This window comes from Peromyscus maniculatus, chromosome 6 (assembly GCF_049852395.1).
Source record: "Peromyscus maniculatus bairdii isolate BWxNUB_F1_BW_parent chromosome 6, HU_Pman_BW_mat_3.1, whole genome shotgun sequence".
In the NCBI taxonomy this organism is placed as follows: Eukaryota; Metazoa; Chordata; class Mammalia; order Rodentia; family Cricetidae; genus Peromyscus; species Peromyscus maniculatus.
Window position 1 is genome coordinate 114,642,492 of NC_134857.1, and position 13,839 is coordinate 114,656,330.

Below are 13,839 nucleotides of genomic sequence, written 5' to 3' on the forward strand. Positions count from 1 at the left end.
AACATTCACGTGTTTTTAAGCATATGAGTAAGCAACTTTGTAAAACTGAACATTTATACCAAGCACCTTTCCAGGGTATAAGGAGTAAAAAGCTATTTGGCTAATTTACTGAGCTGATTTTTAGAATGAGGAGACCTATTTTATACAGATAAATTCATTTAAGTGTGATTTCTAAAAGTTATGAGCAAAAATTATACTTTAAACATGAGCAAAAAAAAGTGACAGACAAGAGGGTTGTTACTTTGCACAGACAATGAGCTCTGAGAAGGGGATGTTCACAGAGATCCCAGAATCACAGAGAAGCATGCCGATCTATCAGCTGCAGAGAACAGAGTTGTGGCTTTGGTAGGGAGCCTGTGCTCCAGTGTGGAAAAAAAGGAGAGAAGGAGCAAGTGACAGGAAGTGAGGCCAGAGAGGTAACCAGGGGCAAAACCATGGACTCCAAATGTGGCTTAGGCATACAGCATGTGTTTATTATGGTTTGAAGTCCTGGGTTCAATGCCCTCATGCACACATGCACGCACACATGTACACACACACATACACACACATACACACACACACACACACACACACACACACACACACACACACACAAAGAAAGGATGAAAATGATCAGGACTTTGGGGAACAACTCAAGAGTTTGAACAAGGAAATGAGAGTAGAGAGGTGACACTGGGTGTCTTGAGACAGTGGCATTACTGATGTGTTTTTAAAGGACCTCTGAGGTTGTTCCATTGAGAGTAGACCGACAGTGAGGATGGATAAGAGTCGATACACAGAGACGTAGGAGGACTAGGGCATCAGCAGAAGTTGTCAGAAATGGCTTTGTTCTGAAATGTTAGAAGCAGCCCTAAAAGAATATCCAGGCATGTTGATCATAGACTTGGAGAGCAGAGGAGAGGGTGGGCAGCCTACACCATAGTTTCTACCTGGATGATTGGAAGGATGGGCTTGCCATCAACTGGGAGGCTGAAAACTGTAGATGTAACCAATCGTCTTATTAAATAAGAAACACAGAACCAATGCAAAGAAGAAAGCCAAAAGGTCAGAGCTAAGAGCTAAAAACCTTACCCTTCCTCCTGCAGTGGTCCTACCTCTCCGAACCAGAACTACTTCCTATGTGTCTGTCTTTTTATAGTGTTTCTGTTCTGCCTTCTCATTGGTTGTAAACCCAACCACATGACCTCCTTGTCACGGCCTGTCTGTATAGACCTCCAGGTTTTCTATGATTGGTATTAAGATTAAAAGCATGTGTATCCAATACTGGCTGCATTCCTGAACACACAGAGACTTACCTAGCTCTGCCTACCAAGTGCTAGGATTACAAGCATACGCCACCACTGCCCTGCTTTCCTATGGCTTGCTAATAGCTCTGACTCCCGGGCAACTTTATTTATTAACATACAAATAACATTTTAATACAAATAAAATATCACCATAGAAAACCACTGAGCAAGCAGGTTTGAAAGAGAACAATTGCTCTGTGGTTTGAATCTAAACTATCCCCCACAAGCTCATGATTTGACTACTTGGAATCTGGCTGTAGGCACTGTTTGGGGAGGCTGTATAACCTGGAGGAGGTTTGTCCTATATGTCAGAGGTAAGTACTGTGAATGGGGCCCCTAACAGCTACCCCCACCCCTGTGTCTAGCCTCCCTCTTTGCTATGTGGTCTGTCACAATGTGAGGAGCCCCTGCCACATTCTCCCTCCACAAGAACTCTGCCGTGCTTGTCCCACCCAATGAAGTAAGCCACTCTGGATGTGTGAGCCAAAATAAATCCTTCCCAGAAGTTGCGGCTGTCAGCTGTTCTGTCAGAGCAACATAAAAGAAACTAAGCGCCGGGCAGTGGTGGCGCACGCCTTTAATCCCAGCACTGGGGAGGCAGAGGCAGGCGGATCTCTGTGAGTTCGAGGCCAGCCTGGGCTACCAAGTGAGATCCAGGAAAGGCGCAAAGCTACACAAGAGAAACCCTGTCTCGGAAAACCAAAAAAATAAAATAAAATAAAATAAAAGAAACTAAGCTTTCCTACCTCGGGCTTGGACCCCACAGCCACTATGATGATGTTGCCCAGAAAGAATCGGGTTGTCCTCTTGAACTTCTTTTTAATCAGGAAATGATGGTAGCTAAGAAGGATGTCCATGTGTCCAAACATCAGAAGTTAGCAGACAAGGATGAGCTGAGTCTTCTTGTCATAAAGGGCATCCAGTTCTTCAGCCTCAAGGCTAGATGAAAGAACCGTTTGCCTGGGGACACTTCCACTGCTTCCTTACAAACAAAACAGGATCTCTAAGATTACCTCCACCTGCCTCCAGAGATCCTCCCTGACACCCTGCGCATCAACCCTCCTGAGATTGCCAGGCTCCTCTCAAAGGTACAAAGGGTAAGGGACCTGCAAGATTCATAAGACGGAAGCCTACAGAGACCTGCGTGGAGCACTGTGCCCTGATACTGAAAAGGAAGCTGAGTCTGGGACTGGTTTAGCAACAGATTCCAGTTCAGAGGTAGATGTGTGTAGTGGGTAGCTGTTCCAGCTTTGACCTGGAAGTACTATCCCTAGTGAGGCTTCTGGGAACTGCCCCGCCTTCCTATGACCCACCCCTGGGGCAGGGCTGAGACAGGAGCCCTTAAGACATGAGATCCGGATGTGCCGGCCCTCTTGATTCCTCCTGATCCTGGATGCTGGATGGCAGACCAAGTCAGAGTTCTCCAGAGAACCCCACTGGACTGTACCTCACCTCTCCTGGATCCTGTAACCAACCCCTTTACTGGCTGTAAGTTACCCCAAAATTAAACCTCCTTTTTAACTATGTGGAGTTGCCTTGTTAATTCCCCACATTAGGTGTGGTCATAGATATGGGCATGTATGTGGTCCAGCCACCTCAACAAAGTTGGAGGAGATTGTCTCATTTTTAATAAACTTAAAGCTAGTAGAAGAAAAAAAGACACCAAAAACAATTGTGAATTCAGTACTAAATATTGTAAGTTTGCAATGCCTACTAGATAACTGAGGCTGGTTGGAGACCATGAGGAGTGCATTTGCAGATGAGACACTGATTATGAGAGCAGGTGAAAATGATACAGGACAGAAAGGAGCAAGGGGATGACAGAATCTCTGCAAAGGGCTGGGACTGCATATACCCCACCCTCATTCTCTTGCTTGATGAAGCACTGAATGCTGTCAGATCCCCAGGGGGTCCTCATACTATGTATGCCCTGGCCCTCACCCTTCTAGCTTGATGAAGCATTGTGTGATTTGTGCCAATCACTGATCCTCACTTGATCTTGGGGATGCCTGAGATTGTGATCATGGATCACATTTGTTTTTTTTATTTTTTATTTTTTTCTCTCTGTCACAGCCATGGGAAATAAGGCTTCCTTCTGAGTCCCACTCCTCCTCTGAGAAATGGCCCAAATATCCCTTAGGTAATAATAAAAAATGGCCACCTAATGGCTCCTTGGACCCCAATATTTTACAGGAATTATCTAACTTCTGCCAGCAAACAGGCAAATAGAAAGAGTTGCCTTGTATCCAAGCATTTTTTTTTTCACCTAAGCTCCAAATCCTGCCTTCCTGATTCCTCTCTCCTGCCCACATGCTCCTAGCTATGCAACCTGAACCTGAGGAATCTGTTACTACTGCTGTGGACCTTGCCAATGAACCTCCACCTATCCAACCTCCCACTCCCACTCCTAGGGCATCTGCCCCTTTAGCTCCTCCTCCAGCCTTCTCCTCTCCAATATCAGGCTGCTCCAACCGCCCAACTCTGGCTCCCACCTTCACTTCCTCCTGTCACTCACTCTCGAACTGCCCTGAGGATCACAGATGAGTTTGGGAGCAGGCTAAGACACACGCAGATGAGGGTCATCAAACTAATGCTGCCCATCCACCCGGGGCCAAGGTGGTTCCTGATAATTCAAGATAAGAAAGAAAATCCATCTCATTTTTTAAATGGCTTACAAAGGCTCTCTTACAATATACTAGCCTAGATCCTGAGAGCTCAGAGGGCAGACAGCTCCTTAGAACCCACTTTGTGTTGCAGCTTCCCCAACATCAGTGCTAAAATTAAGTGTCTGAAGAGAGGGATGCTGACCCCACAGTCAGAAGTCTGAGCTGTTGCATATAAGGTGTGCCAAGGGAGAGATGAGAAAGCCCATAAATGGAACTGCCAAATGCTGGCACATGCTATCAGACCAGCAGCCCAAAGCCTCCAGGTCCCTGTTTTAAATGTGGTAGAGAAGGCCACTGGGCCTTATTAAGTGGCACTGTTTACCGTGCGAGAAAAGCCAAGAGGTACAACAAAGCCCACTATAAGAGTTTATTAAGGGGTTTTGTAGTTCCAGACCTATAGCTGGCACTCAGTCAATATGTAAATAAATGTACCTCCAAAAAAAAAAAAAAGGAGTTTATTAAGGGAAGTGAACAGAAGGGATGCTTAGGCCTATGGGAAGGATCGTGCAGGAAGAAGTAGGGAGGAGTATGTGGGACCTGCTTTTATAGATTCCCTCACACATGAGCATATGGGTTTATGTAGCTATGTCACACATGTGCATAGATTATGTGATCACACTGCATGCAAATTATGTGATCATGCAGCGCATGGATTATGTAGGATGTAAGGCCCTGGGATGACTAAGCATCTTGCCAGTACGTGCATGGTCATGGGGGAGTGGTTAGGAATTCTATCATTCCAGAGTCTTTGTTTATTATAAAAATGGTAGGTGAATGGGAATGGGGATGCCATGTCTCCCGGAACTGCTTCCAGCTGACTCGGTGGGTGTTGGTTAACTTTTGGAGGTAGGGAAAGGAGCTTTTGGGATAGCCGAATGTACTGAGGTAGTAGATTGTCCGCTGCTGCTTTGGGAATCATCTATCACCTTCTGCTGCTTAAGGCTCTGTGGCTGTTTGGGTCTGACAAGGTGCTAGTGAGGCAGAAGAGGAAGTTTAGAAAAAATTTTACCGGGGGGGGGGGGGGGGGGGTGTCCCAGGGTGAGGAATGGGGGTCCTGGGACCAGGAAAGTTTGAATTATACTTATCTGGAGTGAAGCTGACAAGAACAGGTGGATTCAAGCTAGTTCTGGAGCTCAGGAGAATTTTTAAACATATTAAGAAGCAGCTACAGGGAATTTAAAATCTTGAGCTGGTAGCCATGATGTTATAATGTTTAGTACTCTGCTATCATAATTTTATTCATTTGTGTGTGTGTGTGTGTGTGTGTGTGTGTGTGTGTGTGTGTGTGTGAGAGAGAGAGAGAGAGAGAGACACGGAACATGCTTTTAATTTTCATCTGAGATAAGCCTTATCTGAGACAAACCTCCCCACAGTACCTGTTTTCTTTAGTAGTTTAGCATCCAGGAGACACAGGTGATCAATTGCTGAGGGCATTTAACAGCAATAGATTGTTTTATTAAAGTCTGTTTTTTGCAGAATCCAGACCCTTTTGAGTCCGGAAGTGTAAATACCTCTGGACTGTTACTGTTCCTTACCGCCTGGGTATACTTGATGGTCCTTGGCCTCTGGCTCTATGGTGGTACTGTAACAATTAGCTGAGTAGTAACTGGATAATAATAAGGGGATGGTGTAGCTACAGTTTTCCTGCCTTGCCCACAGTCAGGACAAATCTCTCTCTCCCGCCAGTCCCACAGCCGCTCAGACCCAACCAAGTAAACACAGAGACTTATATTGCTTACAAACTGTATGGCCGTGGCAGGCTTCTTGCTAACTGTTCTTATAGCTTAAATTAATCCATTTCCATAAATCTATACCTTGCCACGTAGCTGGTGGCTTACCGGCGTCTTCACATGCTGCTGGTCATGGTGGCAGCTGGCAGTGTCTCTGCCTCAGCCTTCTGCTTCCCAGTATTCTCCTCTCTCCTTGTCCCACCTACTTCCTGCCTGGCCACTGGCCAATCAGTGTTTTATTTATTGACCAATCAGAGCAACAGATTTGACATACAGGCCATCCCACAGCAGGATGGTGCCCAGCAACAGAAGGGTTCTGGGTGTCCCAGACTTTGGGGTCCACCTGAGAGGCTGGCAAGGGAAAGGAAATGCCAGAGCTAGTAGGCTGAGTGACTAGGAGGATGAGGAGAGGAGCTGCTGACGAGTCTGGAGTGAGGCAAATGGGGGAGCAAACGAAATAAAAGCTCCTACCTTAGCTAGAAAATCTTTTCCCATTAGGGGCACAGGGCAGGTTGACACGACTAAAAATGTGTGGGTGAGAGGGTTACTCCTGAAAATACAATTAAGTGGTGGGATCTGATAAGGTAGGTAAGGTTGTCCCCCTATCCCAACAATAGGGAAATGAGGAGAGGTAGGACCCCAAAACTCCTTCAAGATGGAGTAAGCAACCCCAGTGTTCAAAAGGAAGGAAGTAGATCACCCCGATACTATAATGGCTACCCTAGGTTCCCTGTGGGAGATGGCACCTTCAATCCTTGCCCATGGCCAAGCCTAGGAAATCAGCTGGAGGATGGTCTTTGATGTCCCCATGCCATGAGGTGTACAGGGGCAGTCAGCTGATCAGTGTCCCTCTTGGTGGCACTTTGGGTAAGGCCCAGATGGTGGCCTGTGTGGGCCCATTGGTGCCGAGACAAAGCAGGCCCTCCCAGCACTCTACATCTGGGACCCTGTACCCAGGTTCACTCTATCTATGGCTGCCCACTTTTCCATTTGCCCGGCCACCAGACTGCTTCGCACAACACTGGCTGCTTTGATTGGTGAGTTTTCCCTTTCCAACCAGCATAAACAGGCTTCAACCTCTAGCCATTTCCCACTGTGGTCTGAGATATTTTCATTGTCAGACCCCTGGGGGTCCTCGGGAGAGGTTTCCTGAGTGAATGGTTGCCATCTACTCACAGCCTAGGAAAAAGACATGTGGGTACAAGACAAGCAGGTGAGTAGACAGTGTTAGGAACTAGTACAAAGCCTCCTCCACAAGCTTCTATGTTCCTAGTGAAATGGTACAGAAAGTCTTAAAAAAAATACATGAGTCGTTTTACTCTTACTCTCCCATGTAAAAATGTCTGTAGGCTTCCCCTCAACATGAGAAAAAGATCCTTATATTTTATTGTAGAATAGAAGACCCATAAGACCTTGCCCCACCTTCCTTCTCCACTACCCAAAATTACTAAGTCCCAAGGGTAGTACAGGCACATAGCAAACTCTAGCAAGCCCTGAATTCTTTGACATACTTATCTGTCTAACTGGAAACCTCTGTCTTTTCCCTCCCACATCTGATTGGTTCTTATACAATGTATAGTCCCAAGAGGCTCTCTAAATCTTTCTTAAACAGCCATCTGAAATTCACTCCCCAACCCCAGAGCAGCGGTTCTCAACCTTCCTAAGGCTGCCACCCTTTAATACAGTTCCCCGTGTTATGGTGACTCCCAACCATAACATTATTTCATTGGGACTTCACAACTGTGATTTTGCTGCTGCTATGAATTGTAATATAAATATTTTTGGAGATACAAGGTTGGCAAAGGGGTCACGACCCAGAGGTTGAGAATCTTGGCAGAGGCTTTATGACTGCAAGGAAGATGATTTCTCACATGAGCAGCATAGGTGAAGGAGATAGAATGGAAACATCTAAAGATTGTGTCTGGTGGAAGAAGGCATTCTGGGAAATCTGGGAATCCTTCCTTGGAGGATCAACCTAAGAAAGGTTCTGACTTTGAGAGAGAAGAAAAAGATCTGGGTACTTTGGAAGAGGGTGTTGACGAAGAAAAGACTCCAGTGATTGATAAACATGGAAAGAAAAGACCTTCTGCAAGAATAATTGGAGATACAGGAGGTAAAGTATAGAATATGCTGGGGAGGGGGGAGCTGGCATTAACAAAGCTGCTCTTGCCAAGAGAAAGATAACAGACATGTATACAAGAGCTTCCTTCAAAGCCAGTAATCAGAAAATTGAGCAAATTTGGAAGACACTAGAAGAGCAAACACAGAAGCTTAACAATGACTATTCTCAGCAGTTCATGAGTGTGCTGCAGCAGTGGGACCTGGGTATGCAGAACTGTGAGGAACAGGAAGAAAAACTAGCTGATCTCATTCAACAAGAGTTTTCAGCAGCCAACAACTGTTCAGAACCAAAGACTGAAAGTGATCAGACAGCTACATGAGTAGTTCATAGGGTTTGGAGTATGTGGAGAAGAATAATGATAATCTATCTACTGACTATCTTAGTTAGGGTTTTCATTGCTGTGAAGAAACACCATGACCATGGCAACTCTTATAAAGGAAACATTTAATTGAGGGTGGTTCGCTTACAGTTTCAGAGGTTCAGTCCATTATGATCATGAAGGGAGCATGGCAGTGTGCAGGTAGATGTGGTGCTGGAGCTGAGAGTGCTACATCTTACAGGCAACAAGAAGTTGACTATCACACTCAGTGAAGCTTAAGAAAAGGACCTCAAAGCCTGGCCCCCCACAGTAACACACTTCCTCAAACAAGACCACACCTACTCCAGCAAGGCCACATCTTCTAATAGTGCCACTTCTTTTGGGGGCCATTTTCAAGCCACCACACTGGCACACAAAGCAAACTTTAAAAATAAATGGCTATGTTGTATTAAAAAAATAAAATAAATAAATAAAAATTTAAAAAGGTTAAATGAAAACTGTAAATTCTATTTTAAAAGTGCAAAAATATAGATTAATGCAAGCCCTGGATGTTTTCTTTAATGAATTTTTTTCTGAGAAAGAGTTTCTCTGTGTACCTCTGGCTGTCCTAGAACTTACTTTGTAGCCCAACCTAGCCTCGAAATCACAGAGACATGCCTGCCTCTGCCTCCCAAGCACCAATATTAAAAGTGTGCACCACCACCGCCTGGTAAGGTATTCTTTTGTTGGTTGGTTGGTTGGTTGGTTGGCTGGCTGGTTGGCTGGTTGGTTGGCTGGTTGGCTGGTTGGCTGGTTGGCTGGTTTGGGTTTTGGTTTTTCCGAGACAGGGTTTCTCTGTGTAGCCATGACTGTCCTGCAATTTGCCCTATAGACCAGGCTGGGCTATTTTACTATTTAGTATGTACTTCCTGCCTCTTCCACAAGAATGCATTTCATGAGAAGCTCGAACACTTACTAGCTTCTCTTGTTCTCTCTAGCTTTATTTTTGTACTCTGTACCCTGGGAGAACAGATATTTGTAGCTGGAGCTGATCTCCAGTCCCGCTGGGGCCCGCTCAGACCCAAGTAAACACAGAGACTTATATTACTTATAAACTGTATGGCCATGGCAGGTTTCTTGCTATCTAACTCTTACATCTTAAATTAACCCATTTCTATTAATCTATACCTTGCCACGTGGTTCGTGGCTTACCCGTATCTTTACATGTGGCTTCTTCTGGCGGCAGCTGGCAGTGTCTCCTGACTCAGCCTTCCACTTCCCGCAGTTCTCCTTGTCTGTTTATCCCACCTATACTTCCTGCCTGGCTACTGGCCAATCAACATTTTATTTATCGATCAATCAGAGCAACACATTCACAGCATACAGAACATCCCACAGCAGAAATTTGTGCTCATTACTACCTCTCCTAAGAGAATAATAGTCCTAAGACGACATGCACTAAGTCTAGTATAGTCATTCTTGTGTTTTCTAAGCCTAGAAAAATATCCAACATAAAGTAGTTTCTCAATGGATATTTTTTTTTTGCACTGCTAGTTATTAAACATAATGAGGCAGAATCCTCGGCCCCAACCCCCTTTTTATTTTTTATTTTGAGACTGACTAAACTGCCCTTGAGGCCTTGAACTCAGTCCACAACCCAGACAGGTTTTGAATGTGGCCATTGTTATGCCCAGATCGCAGGGACCTCCAAAAGACCACCACAGAGACCGAATCCTATATGTAAAAGTGAAGAGCCTTTATTTTCAAGCTCCAAGCTTGGTATCTCTGTCTGTCTGACACAGTGGTAAGAGCAGAGAGCCCTTAAGCTCAGGCACAGTGGGGTTTTTATCATAGCAGAGGTTGGAGTGAGGGGATTCCCAGGATTCAGGACCCTGATTGGCTGACATTTGACTAGGTGTATCTATAAAACAGAAATAGGTGTGTGCTAGACTCAGGGACATCTGGCCATCTTATCTAATCTTATCTAATGGTTGAAATGTTTGGGATGTCAGGTACTTCCCCTTAGATATAAGCCCTCCCTGGGTGGGGTCAGCTTATTACTTTTCCTGGGTCTGTTTCCTGCCAGTAAGCCTGTCACAGAAGCTGCGTCTGGGCCTCCAAGCCTGTCATGGCAGCTGTGTGGTGAAGCTGTTTGGGAACCCACAGCCATCCTGCTGCCTCAGATTGCTGAGTACCTGGGGTTACAGGCCTATACCATCAGGCAACATCTTTTTCATTAGTGTACATTAATTGTACAAGACAATTCGTTTTGTTATAACATTTTTATACCTGCATATTATATCCTTTTATCAAATTCGACTCTTCTTACCTTCTCAGTCCTCCTCTCTTTCCCCTCTAATGAATAATGTTAGGAATTATATGCAGCAGGACCCCCAGATGCAGCGGTGGGCTGGCAGGTGGCCCAGTCCATGTGGGCATGGCAGCAGGGTGGCGGGTAGAGATACATAACCTAGACACTGCATCCGCATGGAAATGGTTTATTATAATAGAGAGATGAAGAGGCACAAAGACAGAAAGAGAGAGACAGACAGAGGGGGGGAAGAGAGGGGAAAGAGAGGGATAGCGGGGGCAAGGGGTTCAAGAGGTTCGCACCTAGTGGGAGGAAAATGGAAGAGAGAGAGAAGAGAGAGGAATGGGTGGAGTTTTCCTTTAAGAATAGGCTTCTATGTCAAGGCATAAGGTGGCACCAAAGAGTGGGATCAGAATATTAACATTTCTCCATTTTCAATTATATAAAAAGGAGGTGAGTTATGGGAGCCAGTAGGGAAACAAGGGTGCTGAATTCTCAAGGCTACTTCAAGCTGATGAGGGGCGAAGTGGGGAGGGGGAACCCAGGAGTCACACATGGCAAGGCGCATGAGTGAAGAAGCATCCAGTTAGCTGTCATTGTGGAGATCTCATGTGTCTGTTTCTTGAGTGAGCAGAGGGGGCAGGTTACAGCAGTGAACTGAGGAGTGTGTTCTTCAGGATTGTAGGAGCCATCACATCTGCCATTTCTCTGGAGGTGGGGGTGCATCCATCTCAGTTGGTGTCCTTGGTTGGGGGTTGGCCTATCTGGAGAGCCCCTTGGTTCATACATGGGAGGAAAACTGCAAAATATTCTCAAAAATAGATGAGATTAAAATGGGCTCTGGAGACTGTTAATTTTTATCAGACCAGATTTTTTGATGCAGTAGAACTTTTCCCAGGGACCTGTAGGTATCTGTAAGACAGCTGGAATAGATTTACATCATAGCAAAAAGGGTTGAAAATCCATAGAGATTTAAGAGTCTTAAGAACTGTTTGTAGTCAATGTTCTATCGGTTTATCAAAGCTGCATTTATAAGTATTAAAACTTTGAACCTCTGGAGTTATATCTGAAATCGGTCTGTCCTGTACCATGAAGTCTGGGGATGAGGCATTATAGCTGAAGTTTTTTTCTGGTCTTGCCCAGCACTACAGACTCCGCAGCCACTTATTAAAAATAATCACTCAGAAGCTTGTATTAATTAAAACTGCTCAGCCATTAGTTCAGGCCTACCACTAACTAGCTCTTACATTTAAACTCAGCCCATTTCTGTTGATCTATATGTTGTCATGTGTTCCGTCACTTTACCTGTGTGCTGGTACATGCTGCTCCCTCAATGGCGGGCTAGCGTCTACTTACTCAGCCTTCTGTTCCCAGAATTCTCCTTGTCTGTTTACCCTGCCTATACTTCCTGTCTGGCTACTGGCCAATCAGCCTTTTGTTTATCAACCAATCAGAGCAACACACTCACAGCATCTAGAACACCCCACAGCAAGGCTTATCTTTATATGGAAACTTATTAATGGACTGTCAGTAATCTTGGGATTGGGGTTGTCAAACTGATACACTCTAGTCATCAAACATTGTCAGACCTGAGAAGGATAAATTTAAAAAGTGAGACAGCTACCTGGGCAGCAATCCTAAGTTTCTCTGTGGTCGTTGGCGTCTTGTACAGAAGCCCAGAAGACAGCACTTGTTCAGATAATAGGCCCAGAAGATCTGACAGATTTTTTTCTGTGGAGTAGAAATTTGGGGAGACTGTCCCACCTTGACTTTGCAGTGTGGGGCAATCGGTCCTCCACTGTTACACCTATTCACAGTCTGGACAGGATCCCAACATGTCACTGCATGGCGGGCCTTGCCATAAGTTTCCAGGTGAAGGTTCTGTGGCCATCCATCTTCTTGGAGAAGTTACAAGATGCTGCTGCCAGGAGCTAACATGTCTCTTTGCCACAAAAAAGCTTTTATATTAAATGCCATATTCTCAGATCTCTACAGGTGTTTGAGGACTGGGGAACAAAATCTGCTAGATGTATTTATAATTTTGAGAGCATAAATCTGAATATACAGGTTTCCCAGTTAGTTACAGCTTAATAAAGTTAGCAGGGGCAAGGGGGCTAACTTTCTTAAGCCTGAATAGACCTTGAGTGAGGAGAGACATTCTATAAGCTGTTGGCAGTGGTATCTGAATCTATTACAATTTTTCAGGCCCTGTAGCTGTAGTTCTGATCTTTGAGAACAGCCAGATTATCTAGGGGACCCCCAGATGCAGTGGTGGGCTGGTGGGAGGCCAAGTCTACGTGGGCATGGCAGCAGGGTGGCGGGTGGAGATACACAACCCAGACAATGCATCTGTGTGGAAATGTTTTATTATAATAGAGGTGAAGAGGCAGAAAGACAGAAAGAGGAAGGGGGGAGAAAAAGAGAGAGGGGGAGAGAGAGGGTTTGCGAGGTGCACACCTCATACCTCGTGGGACGAAAGCAGAAGAAGAGAGAGAGAAAATGGGCAGAGCTTTCCCTTAAGAATAGGCTTTTATGTCAGAACATAGAGTGGCACCAAAGGGCAGGATCAGAATATTAACATCATCCCTTGATGGACAGCTCTGATAAATGAGATAACCCAAGGGCACAGAGCATATAATGGAATATAGTCAATCTTCAGTAAATGCTGCCTGCTATATAACGATAGCAAAACCAGTATGACAACAATCGTAAGCACGGCTGTGACAGTTCAGTACTTCTGCCCTCAAAATCCCTTCCTCACTTCTGAGCCTGTAAGTACATAACCCTTGTTCCCCTTCCTAGGCTCATTCCCTGCAACTGAATATATGTCCTATTTTTCTGCTCGTTTAAAAAATTAAAACAGGGCAGAGAAGATGGCTCAGTGAGTGAGGCCACTTGCTGGCAACCCTGACCACCTGGACCGGATCCCTGGGATCCCAGGGCAGAAGGAGAGAACTGACTTCCCCAGGTTGTCCTTGGTTGCCTCCCTGAGGCTGAAGTCCTTGTTGCTGAACACAACACATACTTGAGACTTGTCAGGACTTGGAAAACCCGAGCTGGCTCTGACCTGGAAACCCCTTCCCTGAGGTCTAGTGTTATCATTTTGGGAGTCTCTTAGACTACCCAGACCAACAACATGAAATGAGGTTTCCCATGCCGAGTCCTGTGGGTTTTGTCCAATAGTCTATGGTTCTAGTGCGGATCTTGGTCCGCTTCCCACAAAATGTTTCCCGTTTTCAGCGATTCTCTTCCCTAAGTCACAGTCTAGGGAAATGAAAGTTCAAGAAAGAAAACGGAAAACGCTTCAGTGCGGTTCCGAACGAATACAAAAAAAAAAAAAAAAAATATTCCTTTCCTGACAGGACAATGAGTTCCAAGTCTTCCCATTGGAGGCTTCAAAACAAAACAGAAGTTGGTTTGGCT

The 13,839-nt window shown here is 45.2% G+C and overlaps 1 pseudogene; it reads left to right on the forward strand.

The window, feature by feature from the left end:
• Positions 1-6,877: 6,877 nt before the first annotated feature.
• LOC102923559 (synaptonemal complex protein 3 pseudogene) lies at positions 6,878-8,163 on the forward strand (annotated as a pseudogene).
• The last annotated feature ends 5,676 nt before the right edge of the window (positions 8,164-13,839 follow it).